General features: G+C 37.8%; 2 protein-coding genes across 6 annotated transcripts in view; one reads left to right on the forward strand and one right to left on the reverse strand.

The window, feature by feature from the left end:
• KCNK2 (potassium two pore domain channel subfamily K member 2) overlaps positions 1-22,620 on the reverse strand; it is a 168,003-nt gene that overhangs the window by 99,518 nt on the left and 45,865 nt on the right. For 2 of the 4 annotated variants that reach the window (XM_015857335.2, XM_015857334.2), the window contains 2 exons: positions 20,379-20,530; positions 345-431 (listed from right to left, as the gene is read on the reverse strand). The gene's annotated coding sequence lies outside the window, so the exon portion shown is untranslated. Of the gene's footprint in view, positions 1-344; positions 432-20,378; positions 20,647-22,620 lie in introns of those variants that run through there. The other 2 variants (XM_032443321.1, XM_015857337.2) reach the window with 2 other exon arrangements.
• LOC107311089 (spermatogenesis-associated protein 7-like) overlaps positions 18,638-22,620 on the forward strand; it is a 49,994-nt gene continuing 46,011 nt past the window's right edge. For both annotated transcript variants that reach the window (XR_004306519.1, XM_015857339.2), the window contains exon 1: positions 18,638-19,073. The gene's annotated coding sequence lies outside the window, so the exon portion shown is untranslated. The remainder of the gene's footprint in view (positions 19,074-22,620) is intronic.

Below are 22,620 nucleotides of genomic sequence, written 5' to 3' on the forward strand. Positions count from 1 at the left end.
ATGCTAGTAATATAATCTTATTGTGGAATTTCTGATATACCATCTACAAAAATGTGAATATATGGTGAAGTGTTAGGAGAATGAATATGGCTCCACTTGTAAATATAGATATCCAGACACAAACAAAGGAGTATTATGCTCAATATAATAAAATCTGGCCAGACTCTTTGGACTTAATTTGCAGCCAAATGTTTTGAGTATGCTTGATTTCTGATCCACTACTTATAATTCCAATTCTTTTATGGAAAATGGATGAACTCTCCCAGGTGAAAAGATAACTCTTGGATACATGCTATATGTATATATAGATAGATAGATATAGTTTCTGAAGACAGAGTACTTACAGGGGACTCAGACTCATTCACATTCAGTTAAACAGGAAGATTCTTCATGAATTTCACAGGTTGGTGATCTTGCTTGAACTCTGAAAACTGACCCATACATGACAGCATTAAAGCAATTACAGGCAAGTTATATCATGCCATCTCTCAAGATTCTTATAGAAATTCCTAATGTGAATATGCTATATTTAAGCCCCTGCAAGAGATACCTCAATAGTTTCACATACCAAGCTCTCACAATTTTCTACCAGGAGCTCTAAAATATTAAACATTTTGCTTAAAACCCTGCTGATTAAAGTCAGGCAAACATTTTAGAACACCATTTTTCCCCCCTTGATTTCTTGATCTTTTGTTTATTTGCAATGAAGAGCTGGAAATGTGAATCACTATTGACAGAGACCAAATATATAATAATATATATATATATATAATATATATATATATATATAATCTTTTCCATTAACTTTAAAAATACTTACAGGAGCCTGATAGCTAAGCATGAGAACAATTTGCAGCAAGACTTAGCTACATATTATTTGCTGCTAAGTCACTAGTCACTCTTCAGAAAATGTTTTCTATGTTGTGAATTTACAGTACAAGATCCCAGTTTCTCTGTAAGTAACAACTTTCAGTAACTATTTAGATAAACAATGCTCCTCTACTGCTGTTTAATCTGAAGCAATACAGGTATTTTAATACAGCTTTCAGTAAATCTAATAAAACATTCAAATGTTATCACCTATGAACCAAGAAACCTACCTCATAGAAAACCAAGCCTCAGGAATTTTTGGTCTAAAAATAAGTTCCTGGAATTATAAGTAGCATCAAAGATAGTCAAAACAAGCCCAACACTGTGATCTAAAAGCATGAATTATCAAGAAATTCCCCATGGCATGCATTTCTGCTCTAATTCTGTTTTGATTGTTTTGCTTTACTCTTTATTTTTTCACTCACAAATGCATTTTCCTGGTTTCCACATCTACAAAAACACTTTCAGATGATTAAGTCTCTCTATTTAAGCCATTTTTTGATCATTTGATTATTACACAAGAATACAATATGCCTGTTCTCCTTTCTGTACATTGTGTAACTTGTTTCTGTAAGCAATTGCCACAGCTTTATATAAATCTAGTGTACCTGCACTTGGTACTGATGATAATTAGGAATGTATGAAATAAACTCCCTTAAGATTAATCTGTTGTGGATAATGAAGATTTTATAGTGCAAGTCCATGATGGCAGAGATTCTTTCTCCATAAATCAGAGACAAACTAGCATGTTTCCTTAAAATTCTTAGAGGAATGGTAATTCTGCTGGGTTATCTCCAGAGAATTAGGGTAGATGAAAATCTCTTTATTTTCATAAAATAGTGCAAATGTCACTAGTGGTCTAAGACTACACAGCCAAAACTCTGTTGTCTCTCCTTCTGCAACCTTTGGTCACTTGAATTTCCTAGAAAATGAATAAGTATTATGGTTAGTAGGTGTTATCAATTTCCATTCCATCCTCATTGTTTATTTCCTGTCTCTTTTCCCTACCCTCTTTTCTCCTTTTACCAAAAGCGTTTTTCAAGGTCTCCTCAGCCTCTGTTGTAGAATACACTTACATCAGAAAACAATGCTAGGTAGGATAACTTTTGATTGTAGAAGAAGAAAAAAAAAAAAAAAAGAAAAAAAAAAAGAGAAAAAAAATGCTGTAATCAATTCTGTAAGTTTTCTGCTTTAAGAAGTGCCAAGGAAGCCCCATGTTTTGAGCATTTATCTCTGTTGTGGCTTTAATTCCCTGTGTCGACCGGGATTTGCAGTTGTGAATGCATTTATTTTAATAGAGTTCAAAAATACTCTGAGACCTTCAGAATAGATTCACCTTTTCCCCTTTTTAGTTAAAGCAGTTAATTCCAAGTTTATCTTTTTGATTCAATGTTAGAACAAAAATTACAGCTAACTAGTATTGTTTACCACAAGCAAAACATCTCTTTCAAATACTGTGCATGCACATAGCAATCTAAGCATTTGACCACAGTAGAAATATGTGTATGCCTAATCTAAGTGCGGACTCAGAAGTATTTTCCCTAATGTATCAGAGAATGTTGTTACTGTGCTACTTGAGAAAACATCCAAGGTTTCAAATGTCTTTTTGGTCTTGCACGATCAGATATAAACTTGTTGACGCTATGTAACAAATCAAACAAATTACTCAGATTGCCTTCTCAGAAGGCAGCAATAAAAGCCTTTCCTGTTTACAGAGTTCAACAAAGTTCAGGTGCTTGTCTCACACCTAAGGCATGGAAAGCTGCTGAAAAAGGGGAGCAGGAAGAACTTGTTTGTCCCTCTGCATATCACAGGACATTCAGCACTGGATCAGTTACTATAAATGCCGAGCTAAAGACATACTCTTACTTCCTCAGCTGGAGTATCTGGCCTCAGTTCCTAGTGAGAAAATGGGCAAGGCAAAGCTGCTCACTTCATGTTTCATTTTGCATCATGTGAGCACTCTAGTCTGTGTGAGATGAAGTAAAAAAGCAATCAGTTCTCAGCAGCTTCACCATAAAGTCAAACAGGTGAATTATGGGCTTTGCTGGAGTTCACTTCAGCTGCCCTCTCTGACTTCAACCTTAAACAGCAAGGAGTGCTCACACATTGGTTCCCAGTGAACCAGCACTCAGGAAAATGTTGTTTGCTACCACTCAGCTCCAGGTTCTCAGGTCTCTTTTCCTACAGGTAAACTGTAAACATGCTAATGCAGGAATTGCAGAGGCAAATTATTCAGCATCTGAGCAAGCAAGCCTTAAATGAGCTCATGTAAATAAGTCAGAAGTATATTCTTTGACTAAATCTGAAGATCTCTTTATTTAAACACTAAATGCCCTCCTTATTTAGATAAAGACAGCAACTCCTCTTCTCTGAGAAGATGCAATTTTCTAAAAATGTAATGTTTTATGTATTCATACCAGCTATAGCACTTATAAGTTTAATAAAAAAGTGCACAGGTGAAAGAAGGAGTGATGTAATTAGACTGACTACTTTCTACAGATTCAAATAAGATACCTTAACTGTGCCAAACCTGGAAGAAATAGGAGTCAAACTTGTCTACCTTCAGTCCTTGGATCACACATCTGTTACAGAGAAGTCATGCAATGACTTAGGAAAGGCTCACTTACTGATACTGTTGGAAGGCAAGCATTTGTACATATGTACCTTATATTCAACAAAATCATAGGCATAATCACAACAGCGGCACCACTAACACCAGGTACAATGAAACCAACTGAGCTGATGAGTTTGTTTTCATCTAAGACACAGGGGAAAAGCCACAGGAACTGAGTTGTGGATATTAGTTGCAAAGCTGTTTGTAGAGGCATAGATGTTCACGTACCAGTGTTAACCCAGGAGGTATTGTTGCACAGTAAGAACATCATACTCAACTGGCACATAATCACAGCTGCATTGAAAGTAGATGGTGACAAACTCAAAGAGAAAATCCTTTACATTGTGACAAGAATTTACAAGATCCAAACTTAATTTAGGCATTGTGTGACTATTTTAATGTCTAAGAATACAAAAAATTACATAGTTGCTATAAAAGTTAGAAAAGAAATCAAATAATTTGTATCTATTTTAAATAAGATTTTCTTTGTTAGCATTTAAGATAAGGAATCATGAAAGGACAAAAGGGTGGATATAAAGAAATGGCATGGGAATGCAGTAACACAGTCAGAAAGACTATGAAGTTAAATGAGTTTGAAAAGCAAAATAAAAAAAAAAAAGTCAAGAAAAAGCTCTATTAATACTTCAGAATTAAGTGAAAAACAAAGGGAAGCACAGATCATTACTTCACAAGAGAAGGAGAGAACAACAGATGACTCAGAGCAGGCTGAAGCATAAGGTAATAAGGTAGACTACTCAATTAACATAGCTGCAGATTTACCTCACTGAGTTGGAGTTCCCCCCAAGGGCAAGACACCCTATGTTGCCATGGAAAATCCACATGGCTGTGAGGTAGCAAGACTGGCAGTCACAAAGTTGGTGTTAAAATGGAATATATGTTATGGCCATAAAAGATCTAGGAAGGAAAAAGGGAGCAGATTCAGCCATTTTACAGGAACAGCGTGGCATAAAGATGCACTGGGTTTTAGGGAGAAGGATGGTGTTATGACAGCAACTTGTGTTTCTGTGAAATGCATTCTCATTTTGAATGCTATCCTATTGATCTCAGAAATAACCTCTTAGATAAGAGAAGGAACAAGTGCTCATGAAAACAGCTGCTAATTTAGATAAAAGGGAGAAATAAAAGAGAGAAATTTGAGACAAATGATTCCATTCCAACCTGTTTTAGTCAGGCTTTCAGCTACTGGCTGTATTTATTCTAAGATCATCCTACTCCAAAGAACACTGAAACAGTCCTTTCTGAAGTAGCTAATCTACGATTGTATGTCTGCAAGCTGCCAAATTCAGCCTAGCAAGGGAAGGATTATAGGAGCTGGATTATTTTTCTCATGGATCACTGGGAATGGGATGGACACTGCCTGCAGCTAGGTCAGCAGCAACTCACTGCGCTCAATAGATCTGTAGAGACAGGATCAATTTGGAGACTGTAAGACTGTATCACTCAAAAGAGACAGCCTAATTCAATATCCCTAGCATGAAAATAGAATTATTTACTGTCACTTTTCAGAAAGCAACTAGAACTTTTTTTTTCCCCATTACATGAGAGCACACTTGAGTTATAGAAAACATGGGTGCTTTTGTATACTTGAGGCAGATGGCTAGCTGCTGCATCTCAGAAAAAACACAGAGCTGTGTGTTAGAAAAACAATATTCCATAAGTTAGTCTTTAAATATTTATATTTCAAATAGGTGAAACCAGACAGTCAAATATCTTGCACATGTTGTTTGCATTAGATTAAGCTGTTTTGCTTTATGATGGGAATATGACATTAGGGAATGATAATGAGCCCTTCTGAGGAGTCTGATTGCCAACCAGGTAGCATCTCTGGAGCAAGGCTAGCTTCCTAAATTGCTCACAATCCCAGCACTCACTCAGTATCTCTGCCAGAAGGCTCAAAATCTACACTGGGATTATAGCGGGGTAAGAAATCTTATTCATGAGACATCAATGTGTGAATGGGCTGCAGCAAACATTGATCTAACATCTACTTTTCACTCCCAATGCTGCTGGGCAGAGTACTGCAGAGAGGGAGGATGCTCTGGACATCTCTGGCTGTCTACATCTGAAGGGAGTTAAAAGCTCTGTTGTCCTTTTGGAAAGACTGGAATTAGTGGCTCTTCCATTGACAGCACGAAGAAAATCCAAGCCTGCAAGCAAGCTGCCTATTACTAAATATAATAATTACATTAATAGATGGCTATTACTGATGTACCTCAGCCTTTCTAATGACTTCATAAGCATGTGCTACAAAATGGCTTCTATTTCCCACAGAGTTAAATGTCGGATTTAATGGTCTGAAAGATAAATAAGAACTGAGAAGTACAATCCATGCTAGCATTCAGTATCCATGAAAAACAAATGTTCTCCATTGCAGTTAAACAGCAGGCATTATATATTTTCAGACCATAATCCAAAACTTATTATAATCTTTGCCCTGAAGACAGGACTAAACTGAAGTAATTCCAATCATTTCCATGCAAAGAGGAGAGAATCACTGCTCAAATGTGAATCTGAATAATTCTGTACCCAAATAACTCAAAAGAACAAGGTGGTTCAAAGTTGTTGTGAAATGCATAATTCTTCCACTGACTTATAAGCAGCTGGATCTTAATGTAATTTGCTTTCAGCAAACAGATTGTTCAAAGCATTAATTTCTTTATACAATGAGATGAGGACTGGTATGCTAGAGGAGAAAGAGAGACTTGATTCTTCTCCAGTGTATCACATGATAGAAGAGTCGGACAAAAAATAGATCCTGTCCCCACATCCTCATCTAACATGCTAGCTCCACAGTCCAGAAAATATTTTATAAAGATATAGGGGTGTTCTCTCACTCCTGTGCGACATTAACATATATTTCAAGGGCAGCAACAGTCCCATTGAATGGGAAGGAAGATATACATGTGAGGATGAATACAAGAGATGACTCCATCTCTACTAAGCAGATCACAGCAACTTGGAGAAACAAGCTAAATGCAGGGCAGCAAAACAGCAGAAGCTTTCCTGCCTGTTTTCTCTGACAGAGCCTTTTGTAAACTAAGGTGGCTGCACCTTCTACTGGTGTGCAAATTGCATCCCTCTGACCCTCTGCTCACCTCACTTTACAACCTGTTCCTGCATTTCATCCAAATATTGCCAGATTACCAAAACAAACAGCCAAATTATCACACATATTCCAAAATCCACTTCAAGGCACTAAATGTAACAATGCAATAAAATGGTACCTATTACATTACATTAAAAATCCAAGCACCTAAAAGCATGAAAATGAATAATTAAGATCATCAGCCTTCTGCTGCCCACAATATGCCTACTTTATGCCTGTTTCATCACAATGCCATTAACTGTCACAGTTTGATTGTTTTTAAAATGTATAATTTTGTTTCCTTGATGTCAGTAGCTAAATGTGTTCACTGAGAAGAGTAGGATCTGGACGGAAGGTACCTAGAAACAGCTTCATTAAAGTTATTAAGGAAACATTAAAGAAACAAAAAAAATAAATAAATAAAAAGGAAATATTGTTCAGCTTTCAAAAATAGATTGTATTGAATATTGCCCCTTGGCTTTTACTGACGTCTAATAGGGAATGAAAGGCACAAGGCACATTAACCCATAAAGCAAGCGATTCTGACAGAACCTGAAAGCATAAGCTGAAAATATGAAGATCAAACATAGGATGGTCCTATAGCCCAGAAACAGGACTGCTATAGAACAGCCAAAGACACGATAAACTTCAAAATGGATGACCCTCCCCACCACAAAAGTCACAGCATTTTTCATCAAGTTTCTCTTGCACTAAGTAATCATGTCATGTTTTCAAGTGGAAGACGTGAATTAACTGTTACTGTTAATCAAGAACATCCAAAATGGAAAGCCTAAACTGACATCTTTCTTATACTATAGTTACAATTCAACCAGACCAACCTGAAGTTTAAGGATAAAGCTGAAATTAAAAGGTTTGAATAAACATTCATACAAATAATTATAATGCAACATTAGTCAGCTTTGAATTCTCAGTCATTTAACTGGCAAGAGACATGGGGTGGAGACAGACATGGAAAACATTTCAGAACTTCATGAACAAGTCTGAATTTTTCACTCTCAAAAGCAAGAACTGGAACCAGCAAGCATGTTCTTTTCAGAGTCCATGGGAACTATGCAATTCACATCAGCCCTGTTAGAATATAACCTGTGTAACCACCTAAGCCAGAGACTGAAACGTCAAGGCAGAATTTTGCAGGTTTGCCCTTGCACAGCCTTCCTGATTTGCTTCTATTTAGGCAGGACCTGATCATATTATTGGAACCACTATCTAAAGGGAGAGAAGCACAGCTTTAAAAGGGTTCAGGAGTGGTGTGGATAAATACGTGAAGAAGTTGAAAACCTTAGCATTGACTTCACAAGCTGGAAGAAAACAAATCAAACTAAATTATTCATCCAACTCCAATCATTGATTAAATCTATAGCTGGTGGCTGAGGGCTCAAGCTGACAGATTTGCAACAGAATAAAATTTACTACCTGAAATATTTCCACTTGGCACAGCAAGCTGCAGTTTCTTCTTCTCATTTTTGAGATACACTTGGTTAATATCTCATTATTTGATTATGTAAGGGAGAGGGAGGAAATAATTTCAATTTTTCTAACCTGCAGTTCAAACCCAATAGATATTTCTGTGTTTTTACAAAAATAAATAAATAAATATTGTCTGCAAAATATAATTATGTTATTTTTAAAAGTACAGTTATGGAAATATTTGGAGCTACATTTTTAAGGCAATATTAGCCAATAGTCAGTGAATATGGACAGACTGTTTAAAATCTTGATACTGTCATAGGAGCAGGCACAACTTACTTTCTGTCTTCAATATTTTACCATTGGCCACAGCTGAATAGCTGTTATTTGCAGCTGTGAAGTACTGAAGCATTAGGTTACAGCCATTGTAGGAAGCAAGATATCTGACTTCATCAATCAATAGTCTAATCCAATTCAGAAAGTCATATGTACCTATCTCCTTTAAAGCCCACAGAAATATAAATGTTATACAAGTGGATCTAATAAAATCAGGCATCTTCAATGGTCTAGTTCCAATACACAAGCCAGAATGCTACTGGTGTAACACACATAAACTCAATTTCAAATGGCTCTTGAATGAGACAGTTTCTTGTTTATGTTTGGCCTATCAAAAGTTTTGTTAAGAGAAGTACTGATGCAATGCCATGCCTTTGCAGGCTCCTTCCATTTGGCAGAGCTCATAAGAAGTCATCAGAATGTCCTGCAACGTGCTGTGATTTCTAGTACAAGCAGAATGAATGCATCAACGTACTTCATACTAAGATGACACTTGATACAAAAAACAAAAACAAACAAACAAAAAACGGAGGCATATAGTTTTTCTTTTCCAACACAGAAAACAATCAAGAAATGTCAGGCTTGACACATGCATTGAGCCTCCCAAAGGATAAGATTTTAAGTTGGTTGTTCTCTTCCTATTCATATTTGTCTTTCTACCGCCAGAATGATATTTCCTTTCACAGAATCACTATTGATTTACTCTAGTGTGAGTGAGCCGATTCCCCTGTTTTAAATTAGCATTATTGTGATATTCTCAATTCTTTCAACTTTTTCTGTAAAAAAAATGTTCACATCTTCCCAAAAAAACCTGGACTTAAGTTGGAAAATATTCACCAGCAACTGCAAATTACAAAGGTCGCAAAGTGCCTTGATGAGCTGACTGTAGCTCTGATTGATAAACAGCAGTAGATATGCATAAAAGAGTGTGGGTGCCTCCAGCACGTCTCTGCCTTCATTGAAACCAAAGAAGAGGGAAAACAAAGTGCTTTAGAGAAACCCATTCTCTTGCCTGGATTGATAGTCTTAAAAAATAAATAATATGCATTAAACATAAGTAAGGAGAATACAGAGAACATTTGTCTTCATCTATACTGTGTTTCAGAATATTCATCCAAATTCATCTCCTGTGCTGTTTCTGTAGGGCTATTAACAAAGGACAAATGTGGCTCACTACTGAATTGTATTCTTATCTGAATGAAATCAGTGATGATAGCTGTGTGAAAACCTAGGACTGAGATCCAGGTTGTGAAAAAGCAGCACTGCTTCAATTGAAAGGGTACCCACAGTGCCCTGCCAGAAGTGAGCAGGCAGATTACAAAAAGGAACAGAAAATACATAGCCCCAGTGACAGGAGACATCAGCAATGTCATATCAAGCAGCATTTAAAGAGACACATATCCCATATATCTTCTACTCTGCATAGGACGCCTAAACAACCAGCCCACACAACTTCCTTAGCTGCCACAAATGTGCAAGAACCTTAAGCTACAGAAGAATCACAATAAAGCACTTCTTTGTCACACCTGCACACATCAGTTCCCACAATGGAAACTGCTCCCAAAGAGCATCCCTTATCAGCAGTTCCTAGTAGAATACCCCAGTCTTTGCAACAGGAGATTTTTAAGCACCATGTGGCAAACATGAATACAATCTTTACCCAATATAAGAAGATGTGAAAAATAACAAGACTTCCAGAATAGAAAAACAAGCTTTTAAGATTTAGGGAAACAGAAATTTTATTGTTAGAATTTTGGAGCGGAGTGGGCTTCTCTTTATCAGTTTCAGGAATGAGTACAAACAGACGATGGAGAAGTGCTATATGAACTCTTCATGTTAAGCTTGCTTTGAACGTACCCACTGATTTCATAGATACATTGTGCTGTGTTTTTCAGAAATCCCACACCAACAGTATTCAGCTATAACAAGAATATATAGTGGGCCACATTTTACCCACTACTATAACAGCAAGTCCCCCAGCTTTTTCCCGTTCAATAACTCCTAAGAGGAATTATGATTTTCAGCAATATACAATTGTTTACTGTAGTTACAGCTTACAATTCACAATTATTACATGCCATATCAATGGCGAAAATCCATTGACAGGGAGAAAAAAAAAAACCACAATAAAATTACTATTACTGAATTCCCTAGAAAAAAATTCACTCTTCTGTTGGTAAAGCAATAACCAAGTTCAGTGTTTGTAGTGAATACTACATCTCACTGCTATATCACTCAGTATATCCTACTAAATCACTTCTATAGCTTAGAAGTTAAATTCCCTGGTGATTCAAGAAAATGGAGGACAGAATTTCTACACCTGTTACATATCAGCTATGGAAGACTTTTTCCTGTAATTTTTTTTTTTTAAATCAGTATCTTTCCATGGTTGTGTGAGGAAAATTGGAACAGGCTGCCCAGGAGTCTCCTTCTCTGGAGATATTAAAGACCCACCTGGACACCTACCTTTGCAACCTGGTGTAGGGAACCTGCTTTGGCAGGGGGCTTAGACTCTATGATCTCTGGAGGTTCCTTCCAACCCCTATGATTCTGTGATACTGGTTCTTCATAATTTTATCTCTTTCAAAGCTGTCCAATTTTCTTCAGTATTTAAATGCAATCTGACCCACACCTCCTAAATCCTAAAAGCAGCTTCTTTTAAAATGTAAGGCCATTAAGAATCATTATACCAAAATAAATAATATTTACTATCCGTTCAGTTGCATACTGCCTTAAAATTAAGAGCCCAAGCTCCAGACCATCACAGCACAGCAGACAACTCACCTCTTTTACCCTTCACTCCTGTTTTCCCTTCATATGATTTAAGTCAAAGTCTCAAATCCTCCTTACCTTGCAGATGATCTCACAGAAAGCTATGCTAACCAAGTCAGTTATCACCTTGGAGAGCAAAAGTGGAACACGGATGGGTAAAAGGAAAAGCAGAAATGAGCAATCTGTAGGGCAGCCCTGCAATCCAAGAAGCTCCTCTGTTTGCACTGAGGTGAAAGGTATCTTGGCTTTGGCATTTAGAAATCTAGATAACGATTAAAATTCTGGAATACTTCAACAACAGCTGCTTCAAACAGAAGTTAGCAGATGGCAATATTTGTGTGGGTATCACATAGTCTGGCAAGGAACAAACTAATGATGTACAAAATGCTTTGATGCACAGCCTTCAAGCACTAAACTTAAAGTGAAATGAGGCTTGATGCAAGGAGTTGTCTACCCTGCCTTTCACATAAGTTTTAAAAAAGAAATAATAATAATTAATAATACAAGTGTACAGGCAAGGAGTTATTTAGCATGGTGTCGTTGGGATTAAAATGAATATAATCTCTCAATGTGGCTAATATTTGTGAATTTGTATGCAAATTTTGCAAAAAGCTCTAGGCTAGGACATATTTTAGATGTATTGCTGTGAAGTTTCCCAGTGGGTGTTTAGAACATACATAAAAATACAAAGATTAGAGCACAGGCCTCTCTCAATCATATTTTTGAAATGGAATATAATGACAGCTTAAAATTCCAAATGCAATGAAGCCTGTAAAGTTCAAGACCATGGAAAACCTCCAGAAACAATATCCTTAAAAATATATGGTCAACACAAACAAGACTAGCCCCTACAACATTTAGGGTAGCAAATTTCAGGGCTATCTGCCATATGCATAACAGACTCTGATTAAACACTTTCGGTATGCCCTTCAGAGGTCAACAACAGAAATGACAAACAGTAAGAAACAGCATCACCTGCAGCCTGCTTTTAATAAAATATATATTATTATTTACTAAAGACATCCACAGAGCATGGTACATGCAGTGTGAAGTGAAGTAGAAGCATACAATTTTTCTCCTGCTTACAGGGACATATGGCGGTGGTCTTCCTCTCTACTGCTACTTCAGAGTTCATGTACTGCATTTATAATGAACTCAGACAAGCTAAATGCAAAGCTAAAACTAGGCCTTCAGGTGCACATTGATTTCACCTCTTCACTCCAGCTTTGAGCACTTGCAGCAGAAAAACAGTAATCTATGTAGAGAATATACTTTTAAAGGTCGAAGCTCTGGTGGAATCTCTCTGAAAATTGCATTGAACAGGTAATCTTGCTGATTCCAATTGCAGTGCTGAAACCTCTATCACAGAGCACAGAATAACGTTGAGTGATTCGTTCTGCTTCTTTTTTTTTTCCCAGCATTACTGGAATGGTCATTGATTTATTTATTTTGTACAGATAAGTATAGCAAACCTGCTTTGCATTAAATTCTCCATTTCCCATAGTTTATTTTCCTTACAAAATTAGCAGAAATCTGTTGACAAATAACAGGTAATCAAAGCCTAACCAAAGGGAGATAAATTATAATGTTACAAAATAGAATGAATATATACCTCTGTAAAGCACAAATATATCAGTCATTAATATCTGTGCTTTTAGGAAAAAATTTCCATATCCTAAACTGACTGTTTAAAATAAGCTGGAGTGAAATTCACTGCAGAAGGCCTAAACCATTTACTGGTCTGTGACTCTATTGACAGTTCTCCTTTCCTTTACCTCGCTATTCAGGACTTCTGAGAAAGAAAATAAAGTATTATTATCATCTCTAGAAATTTCAGACAGAATAATTACATCAAATCTTACCAAATTATTTATGTATTTTTTCATTTGTTCTGTTGAACCATTTCTCCAAGACAACTATTATATTCAATATCCTCAGTATATTAGCATCCTGCAGTAATGTATTTAAGTTGAGCATGTTTATTATATTTATTAACCAAAGAACAAAAATAATAGAATGAGATGTAATAGAACTCATACATCTTCTGTGCAATTAACAAGCAATATATTTAACTGTTTCTCTACGCGTGTTTTTTATTTAAATAAGTGCCAGCAACAGATTCTAAACTCAAAACAATTTACTTATTACAAAGCACGAGGGGTCTGAGCAACCCTGAACTTTACATACCACTATAGCCATGAAAGTTTCTTCAGGAAATGTGAGAAGTTCCCATTGGAAAGCAACTATATGTCTGCATTGGGAATGAGAGAAGCATCCTACATAGCCCTGCATCCCTCAGCAAGAATAAGGTCGTAGAATGTCCTGTCTACCCTGTGGCACTTGACAGTGCTGCATGAAGAAACCTAGCCCATGCACTCCCATTTTCCCAGCACGTAAAGTATGAAAAAAGCTCTTGTGTAAGAGCAAAGAGCCAGAATGCACTTGTGCTATATGAAACGAGCTGGAGACCCAGACAAGAGGATGTGAAAGCTGCAAATGGCCCGTGGTAGAAGACCAGAGGCTCAGCAGCTGCTGAGACAAGTGACATAGGTCACTTGACACTGGCAACCATTCCTGGCATGAGGACATCACATGCATGAGAATGACACACAGCATACCCTGTTCCCTCTTATGTAGGAGAAAAAGTGCAGAAGTCAGCCTACCTTTCAGAACAGAGAGAAGTATGCGCATCAAGCAGAGGACAAAAACTGGGTCAGCAGAAATCCCCACTACCAGCAGATCTTCCCAGATACCTCACAATAATGTTACCTTGTTTTGAATGGATGAGCTGTCATTGTTTTACCCTGACTTATTCCATCAACATTTCTACTTTCCCCAGAGATGGGCTTAAGCCACAAACTTCACATGCAGCTCTAAATTCCCCTGAATTTTCAGATGAAGAGACATGCCAGGAATTTAAAATTCATTTTCCCGTAGCTAGGAAATTATTCTTACAAAACAGTTCTCTACAGTAAGTGAGCACACATTTTATTCTCCTAAATTGTGTGCACAACTATACACCCAAGCTGGTCCTATGCTGTTCATTATTAACTTATATCATTAGGCATGATTTCTCTTTGGTCACACCCACATACTGAATTATTTAGCTGACAGAACCACCAGCATTCTTTTTAAGTAGTGGATGAAAAGCAACAAAAGTAGAAAAAATGTGCATCCAACATACTGCTGGAATTTAGATGGAATAATACTCCTAAAATGCTAAAGGATTTCAGGGCCTAAGGAGTTCTTTTGTCTTCTGAATTATCATAGGATTTTTTACATGGACTTCGGATTGGACACAAATAGTCATTTGGAACAGGCATGGATGCCTGGTCCAAAATGCTATCTCATTCCTATGTAGCATGAAAACAGAACCAAAACAACACCAGCACCTACTACCTCGTACCAGAAGCATCATTTCATTTTAAAAATATTTCCTATGGCTCTATTCCAGATAAGCAGAAAGGACCCACAACCTGAAACAGAAAGTCACAAATATAGTATTACACAAGGTCACACCCTCATTATTTTTATAATGCTTGCTCTACTCTGCCTGCTAAAACAGTCACCCTATAAGTCAACTTTAGGAGAAGTTCCTGCTTCTCCTGATCTATTTTTATTAGCATGCAACCAAATCAAATTCATGTAAGGCTTGCCAACTTTTTGATCATCTCTTTACACCTTGTGGGCAGGCAATAAGTATAACCAATTCAGCTCAATCTTATCTTTTAAGTCAAAACTGCTGAGATCCAATAATTCCATGTTTTTCTAACATGGAATCTAGCTTTAACCTATATGAATATAGAGTGGGTATCATGCCTTAGCAAATATCCTAGATCAACATTTCAATTACTTACACTAACTTGATAGCAAAGAAATATTAATAAAATTACCTCAATATTAAGCAGTTCTTGTCTAATGCTTTCAGTCTTACTATGATTTGTACTATGATTTACTTATTTATTTTTACAAGTACTCCCAGATACTAAGACAGGAAAGATTTCAGGTGATGCACAGGTCCTAATAAAAATAGCAGCTGGATAGAACAGGGGCAATGTGTTCTTTAAAGACATTTAGCAAATGGAATTTTCATGTCAAGCTGTACCTGCTATTTGCAAGTGATCCTTCCTGAACATCTGCAGGAATGGCAAATAGCACTGGGTGTTTCCTAGGTTTACTGACACCAATACCCACAAGTAAAAATAACCATGATAAGCACGCTTCTTTCAATAAATTAACATAAAAATATAAACCTCATTTGCTTTGTGAGATGCTCATATGGGTTTTCTTTATGCTTATCAAGCATAGGCTGGACCTCAACACAAAGGTATCATGAGCAACTCAATCATCCTCCCTCTCTATTTAGACCAGTAAATTGCAATAAGATATATTTTTTGAGTTGGGGTACTCCATGTCTTGTTAAATGCCTTTTACACAGAGCAGCTTCACAATCCCTTTATAAAGTTCCCCGTGCAGGTAAACAGCGTTCAGCACAAACGAGAGTCCAACTGTAAATATGGACAGTTATGTTTAGCACTGTGTTTCTTACCACATTAATTTCCTGCATTCCTGTTCCAACATGAGTGCCATTTCCCAGTGCAGAGGAGTGTCAGCTGTAGACAGTTTACAGAGATCAGCCTCAGGGCACTAATACTCTGGAATAAAAAAGTTATTCATTCCTTGGAGACTCCTGCCATCTCTGGAATGAAGGTTGATTTGGCAGCACACAGACAGGATGCAAAGTGTACTTTTTGGAGCAGGGATTCCTAAATGTTCCCAGCAGTGGGAAAGGTTATTCTTTCTGTAGTATCACTACTGGAATTGCAAATTTTTAGAAGCCAGGGAATGACTTTGAGGAATGGCTGATTCATCATCTTTAATTCCCAGTACCACCAAATGTTTTGAGACCCTTCTCCTTGCCCTTGGCAGGCTGGACACTCATTTCATCTCTCCGTGTAAAAGTGTGAGGGAGGAAAGAATGCTGCACAGCTGACAGAAAGAAGTCATCGCAAGAAACTACCACAGGGAACCAGAAGAAAATAAGGTGTGTGGATAGGTTTGTTTTTGATTCTCTCTCTATGCAATAAAGATCCAAGCCATAGCATCGCCTCATAGCACATACTGTCTCATGTAGAGTTAAATCATTTTTTAATTTGGAAAAAACAGTCAGCAAGAATGCTAGCTGGCAGTACACAACAACTCCTTCATCCAAGGAAGGATTCATATCTCCAAGGAGGACATATTCCTTCTGCTGTCAGTGAGCCATTCCCTACCCCATGCCAAATAGTCTGCAGAAGGCCTGTCAGTCAGGACAAACTGCATAGATCCAAAAACATGGTGCACACTTCACCAGTCCATTCTCTCAGAGACAGCTACAGAATTGAGGGAAAAACATGCAGCAAGAGTGGATGAAAAGAGTGAAAAGTTGACCTCCAGTTCACAAGTGCACAAATAAAACAGGAGAGATATTACTTACACCATCCTCAATGCTATTTATCCCCAAACCCACGTTCACACATAACCGCACAAGCCAGTACTGACACCTCCAACGCAATGGGCTGCATCGCACTGCTGCCCACCATTTTAAAGACCCATTCTTCCCACACTCATCTATGATGTGCCCCTAATAGAGCCTACCCATTCTCTCTGTACAGCACTGCATTCAGGACTATCTCTCTCTCTCTCTCACAGTGTCCTTGTTACAGTTCTGTCATTTTCTTCGCTCTCATTTTTCTCAGTCCTTCTGTGGAGGCAAGGTCACTACTGTATCCTTACAATCACCCTAGGGCAGCCTTTCTTACCTTACTGCACAAGGGTCTTCGCCAGCAGCAGCTGACATAGCTTATGCGACCATAAATGATGTATCTATCATATGTGGCTCTGGTTTAGCTGAAAAGAAGCTTTACATGATAGCAGAAGAGTGAAGAGACGTACCATTCATCTCTCAGATATGTCTGGAAGTACATCTTGCTGCAACAGATTTACAAATAAATTAGTTGGGTTTTTTCGTTGTTGTTGTTAATTTGTTGTCAGTGCTCAGGGTTATTTTTGGCCAAGAATGTTATTCTTTGAGTGCCTGAACTCCTCGGAAGGCTTGTTCCTTCTGTGAACTACAACTGGTTTGTGGAGCAGCCTCCAAGTCCTGCGTGGAAAGCTATCAATTCCAAGAAGAATGAGTCAAGTGTTTGCCCACATGAAATTCATTCCCTGTTATTTTAGGAAGAGGCAGAGAGGCTCATAACTCATTCTCATCACTGCTGGGAAGCAATCACCAGGTCTCTTGCACAATTCAGAAAAGAGGTCTTCATAGTGATTTAAGCAACATGTTTCAGCCAAGGTAACACATGACATAGCAATGCCATGGAATGTGCATTTTTAATAAGAATTAAATGGGCATTTCTGCACTTTATTTCAACAGGGATTACCCATCTGCACTCAATTTAAGATTTGTTGAAAAGATTATTAAAAAAATCTCCAATAGTTATTTTTAAACAAATCAATAAAATAATTACATTACTGAACAATTTTAGCAATGACTTGAACTACCCTCACTACGATGATTGGAAATTTGTATCTTGACAGTCAGTGTAGAAAACAATGATTGAAATGCTCCATGTGGCTGCTGGGCAGGTTCATCCAGACTGAGGTACTTTATTTATACCTGTAATGCCAACTTTGCACCATTACTTCAGGACCTTTACAACATACCAGCCCTGCTTACAAAGCCTACAGTATGAGTTAATGGTGTACTTCTCGGCAGGGTATATAGATTTTTTTCTTCGACTCCCAAATCTTGCTTTCCCTTACAGCACTGTATTCATGCACACAGGCTCCAATGAAGGATCAAGAGCTATCTGTGTCTATATATATGACATATGCAGAGATAGTACACAACTGAGTACAGTGCCTTCCCCCCCTCTCTCCCCCCCCCCCCCCCCCAAAAACCAGAAAAAGAGCAGCAAACATTCATAGTTGCTGAGACTGAGGCTAAATTTACTCATAAAGCTTCTCTGTCAACAAGTTATTTAAGGCTTGTCACTATATTTTTTTATCCTTCCTGCAGGCTTGAGTTTCTAGATCATTACTGCAAACTAATGATAAAGATCAGATAATGATAAGACAGACTTCCTTCCAGTGGATGGAAACATGTATTTTAGAAACATATTCCTCTACTAGTTTATCGTAGGCAGAAATTAAATGTTTCCAAGAATAATATCAGGTTATTTATATATTAGATGAGGAACAAGAAGGATAGATGTTACTTTTAAAATTTCAGCAACAATAAGAGTAATTTATAATTGCATCATTCAGACATATTCTGGTGATAAATGAGTAGATGTGAGTATGTCTATAACTACTACTCAGTTTAGCTTAGTTATAAGTGAAAATGTAGATTTTTCACAACATGTAGTTTATAACAAATGAAAAAGAAATGTGATGAAAACAATCTCAAAAACAGCCTGCAGTCTTTACAGTGGGCTTGAATTTGTAAGGGTCACAACCTCCATTAATATTCACAGGGTAGCATAAGAGCTGGCAGTTGGTATGCTCTCTAAAGAAGTAAAACACATGCTTCAGAGAGTTCCTTAAGAGAACAGCCTATTTCCTCAGTGACAGATTTGTTTGTGGCAACCATAGACAATAGTATGCTTAAATTCCTGTACTATAAGTAGCCTTCACCTAATAGATTGAATGTCACACTGATTCAAATGGCATCCTTCACTATTGCTATCACTTCATGATATCAAAGTTTTGTTAAACTTAAGTAACTGCAGCTTTCTGCGAGGAAATTTTGCAATAGCAAAGCCACAGAAAACTTCATAGAAAACTCCAAATGCAGTACAGTACTTCGAGCTTATGATCATGTCTACTGAAAGAAACAGAAAGAAGGCAGAAGACAACATTATATAAGGATTCATTTGAAAACTCCCCAGATCGCCAAAGGTTTGGAACCTCCACTTACTTATGATATTTATACTTCTGAAAATTATGGTTTAAAACCTCTGAAGAGTCTTTCTAGTACAACTACATTTGAAATCTTAGTCTTGATGTTTGCCTTACTACAACGATCTCAGACATGGTAGGATTCGCATTATACACTAAAGAGTGTAGTCAAGAAAGAAGTACTTCAAACCTCTTTCTCTTCAGCAACTCAGCATCAGGAAGTCTCTTATGGTCTAGGGTTTAAGGTGGAATAGCATCTCACAATTACCTCCTTTACCTATCATTTTGGGTGTACAACATGGCAGTTTTCTCCTACTTGCTAGTGTTGATCTGCTTGGGCTTTTAAAATAGAGGAGGTGGAGAGAGGGGTGTTAGGAACAGAGAGAAAAATGAAGGGCAAGCTGATTAATGTTTTTCTTTTGGCTTGTTTTTATGAGTCACTCCACCAAGTATTTGCATTAGCAGATCTCCTGCTGCTGTTAGATCATTCAATTGTTTGTTTAGTTGTTCTGCCTCATGAAAAATCCAACAATACAAGTTTTTATAGAACTCTGTATTTTACTAAATAGCTAAATCTCTAAGAACCAGATAACTGCCCCTCACTCTGCTCCCTAAAGCAATAGAAGCTGCCTCAAACTCTGTTCTACTACTCACTTCAGTAAAGGCTACAGAACCATACTTTTGCTTCCTCTTGATTGAGCTTGATCAGAAAAAGTGAAAACAACATAACTGGAATACCACAATAACCAAGATTAAGTTTGAAAGTTTTTACACCAACATATGAATCAAAGTGTAGTTCCCTCACTTAGTGCAGAGCTACAATAGTGAAACCAAGCACTTAGTATAACTTCAATCAAATCACTTTGAACACATAGTCACTTTCCCTTCAGGTATGAAACTAATATTGCTCAAATGCATATCAAATTAAATTCTGCACTGACACCAAAACTGTAATTGCCTTCTTCCTGCAGAACAGAGTCATCAGAAAAATCTTGCTAGAGTGTCGAAAAAGATTAGGAATCTAAGCAAAATTCTATCACATCCAGCAGCGTACCAGCAGCTAAGTATAAGGAAAGCAAAGGAATGAAAAAACACTATTTTTTTCCTGTCTGTAAGAGAATAAGCAGCAATTTTCTCTTAAGTATTCTTTATCTCTTGCTTATTCTACAGCCTTCTAGATTACCTTAACACTCTGCTTTCAATAAACCTTTTTTTCACTTACAAGAGTGCCAGCATAAGTTAATTTAAATACAAGCTAGAAACCTGTCCATTAGATTAAAAGGCAATAAAAGCATCAGAACTTACCTGTTCACAGAGAAGGATGATTCCGATTTCCAGTCTATGTGACAGACCAGATCCCAAGAGGAGCATTTGTAAAGGAAGCTCTTCAGAACAGTTCTATATCTTCTTCATGAGTTTCTCACTTCATTTTTCCATCTCTTCTATCAAAACAATGACTGATAGGAAAAAAATGGCTGTTTAAAAGCCATAAAAGCCTCGTCCTGATTCTGAAAGAATCAGCATATTAAAAAGAGCTTTTCTTCATCACAGTCTTACAATCTAGGCAACTTTCTCTTCAATCCCAAACAATGAGCGCATATAAACGGTGTCTTCTTACTTATCACATCTGTTCCTGGTGTGAATTCAGAGATGCAAGTGCTGACTTCAGTAACAAAAACACTTTTTTTTTTTTCTTTCTTTCTTTTTAAAGTTACTTGCTATTCTTGCTGCACCAACATAACTGAGGGAATATGAGCTATAACTCTTCACCATCATCAACAGAACTATGGGATAATTAAAGGACTAGTCAGTTATTTGTATGCAAATTTACTGCCTCAGTGAGATTTAAAACATAGCTTACCCACCCTTCAAAGCATTTGTCACCTGTTATTATCTGCTAGAAGACACAAAGCTAGCAGATAAAATGTTTAGTTGCCTGATTTCATCTGAAGTCTGTTAGGGAGATAAAGTTTCTCTTCCACTTACCACCTGGGCACATATATTTAAGTTGCTGGAAATATTAAACAAATTTCTAAAACGTGGTTTAAGCCCTCTCCTGTACAGCTGTTGCTTTATTCTATGTACACTCTTGCCTGACATGCCGCTTTGACTTAAGACAGCTTTCAGAGGGGGATGTCTCTAGGATGACTTTGGAACAGAAGTATCACTCTATGTAAAACATATAACAAGACATTGCTGTAACATATCTTCTGCGGCTTACACTATTTTCCACAGCATTCTACTGATGTTTAGAACCCTTTACATGTACCTAGGAAACATCAGTAATCAGTATGGAATGGTATCAATATGCCCATGGTATTTGGACCTTCCCACCTGCTACTGTGGCCTGCAATTCTTCCACCTTGAGATCCTCATTTACAAAACAGCTGTGACACAACTTGTCAATGATTTCTTTCAGAGATAACATCATCCAAAAAAGCAGATCTGAATAACCACACATTTAAAGAAACGCAGATAATATCAGAGTAGTGCTAACACAAAACCAAGTTCATCCACTGGTCACTTAATGCACGTTAACAGAATTGGGGATGCAGTGCCCATACCCTGGGCTGTACACTGGTTCATTACACACACGCAGCTCCCTTTAAGCACAACATGAATTCAGTTACCCAAGGACAGGGAGGACATGCTTCAGGGTGTGCACACATTCTCAATAGAAAAAAAAAAAAAAGCTGCTCTTCCTAATGCCTGTTTCTAAGATGTTAAAGATCACATATTGAGCACTTTTATGACTGACACACATGCTTCAGCTGTTCACAGAATCACCAAACTGTAAGTGTTGGAAGTAATCTCTGGAGATCATCGAGCCCAACTCCCCTGCTATAATTCTATTCCTACAGCACAGAAATTTGCTTTCCTACTGGCTCCTTACCAATCATATCCTTAGCACTGAAAATGCAGGGAGTATTACTGCTTCCTAAATCTTATAATTTTTTTATAGCACCTTCCAAGAGAAATATCACCCAGGATGCATTCTGTTGCCTGTTTCCTGAGTGAACATCACCTCTCTGTTCCATCCAGGCTTCCCCACCACATCATTCACAGAAGCTCATCTGCAGGAGCACGGTGTTTGTCAGCAGCCTCAGCAGATCTAAATATTTAATCTGATGGGCTGACACGTTTTATCTCTCCTTCATCCCTCAGCATCCTTCTGAAAGCGCTCACAGCCCTTGTTCCGAGATGTGCTTGGGGAGGGTGAGCAGCTTTCTGACTCCCCCCACGTACCCTGACAACCTTTACCGCTGCAGAGAGCCGGCTGTGAGCTAAAATTAACTCAGGCGAGCTATAAATAGAAGCTGCTGAAAGAGCTTTCAAAAATGCCCTATAAACGCTGCAAGGGGGAGAGCGTATTCACCGGGAGCCCCAAAGGGAAGGCAGGCAGCCATGCCCGCAGGGCTTCCCCTTGGGGGGCTGCCATTACCAGGCAGAGCCCCGTTGGTGTTGCAGTAGCCAGGGCAGTGCGGGGGGCCTCAGCAGGCTCCCACCACCCGCGAGGTAAAATACAACCCGCAGCTAGAGCCTGTAC

This window comes from Coturnix japonica, chromosome 3 (genome assembly GCF_001577835.2).
Source record: "Coturnix japonica isolate 7356 chromosome 3, Coturnix japonica 2.1, whole genome shotgun sequence".
Classification (NCBI taxonomy): domain Eukaryota; kingdom Metazoa; phylum Chordata; class Aves; order Galliformes; family Phasianidae; genus Coturnix; species Coturnix japonica.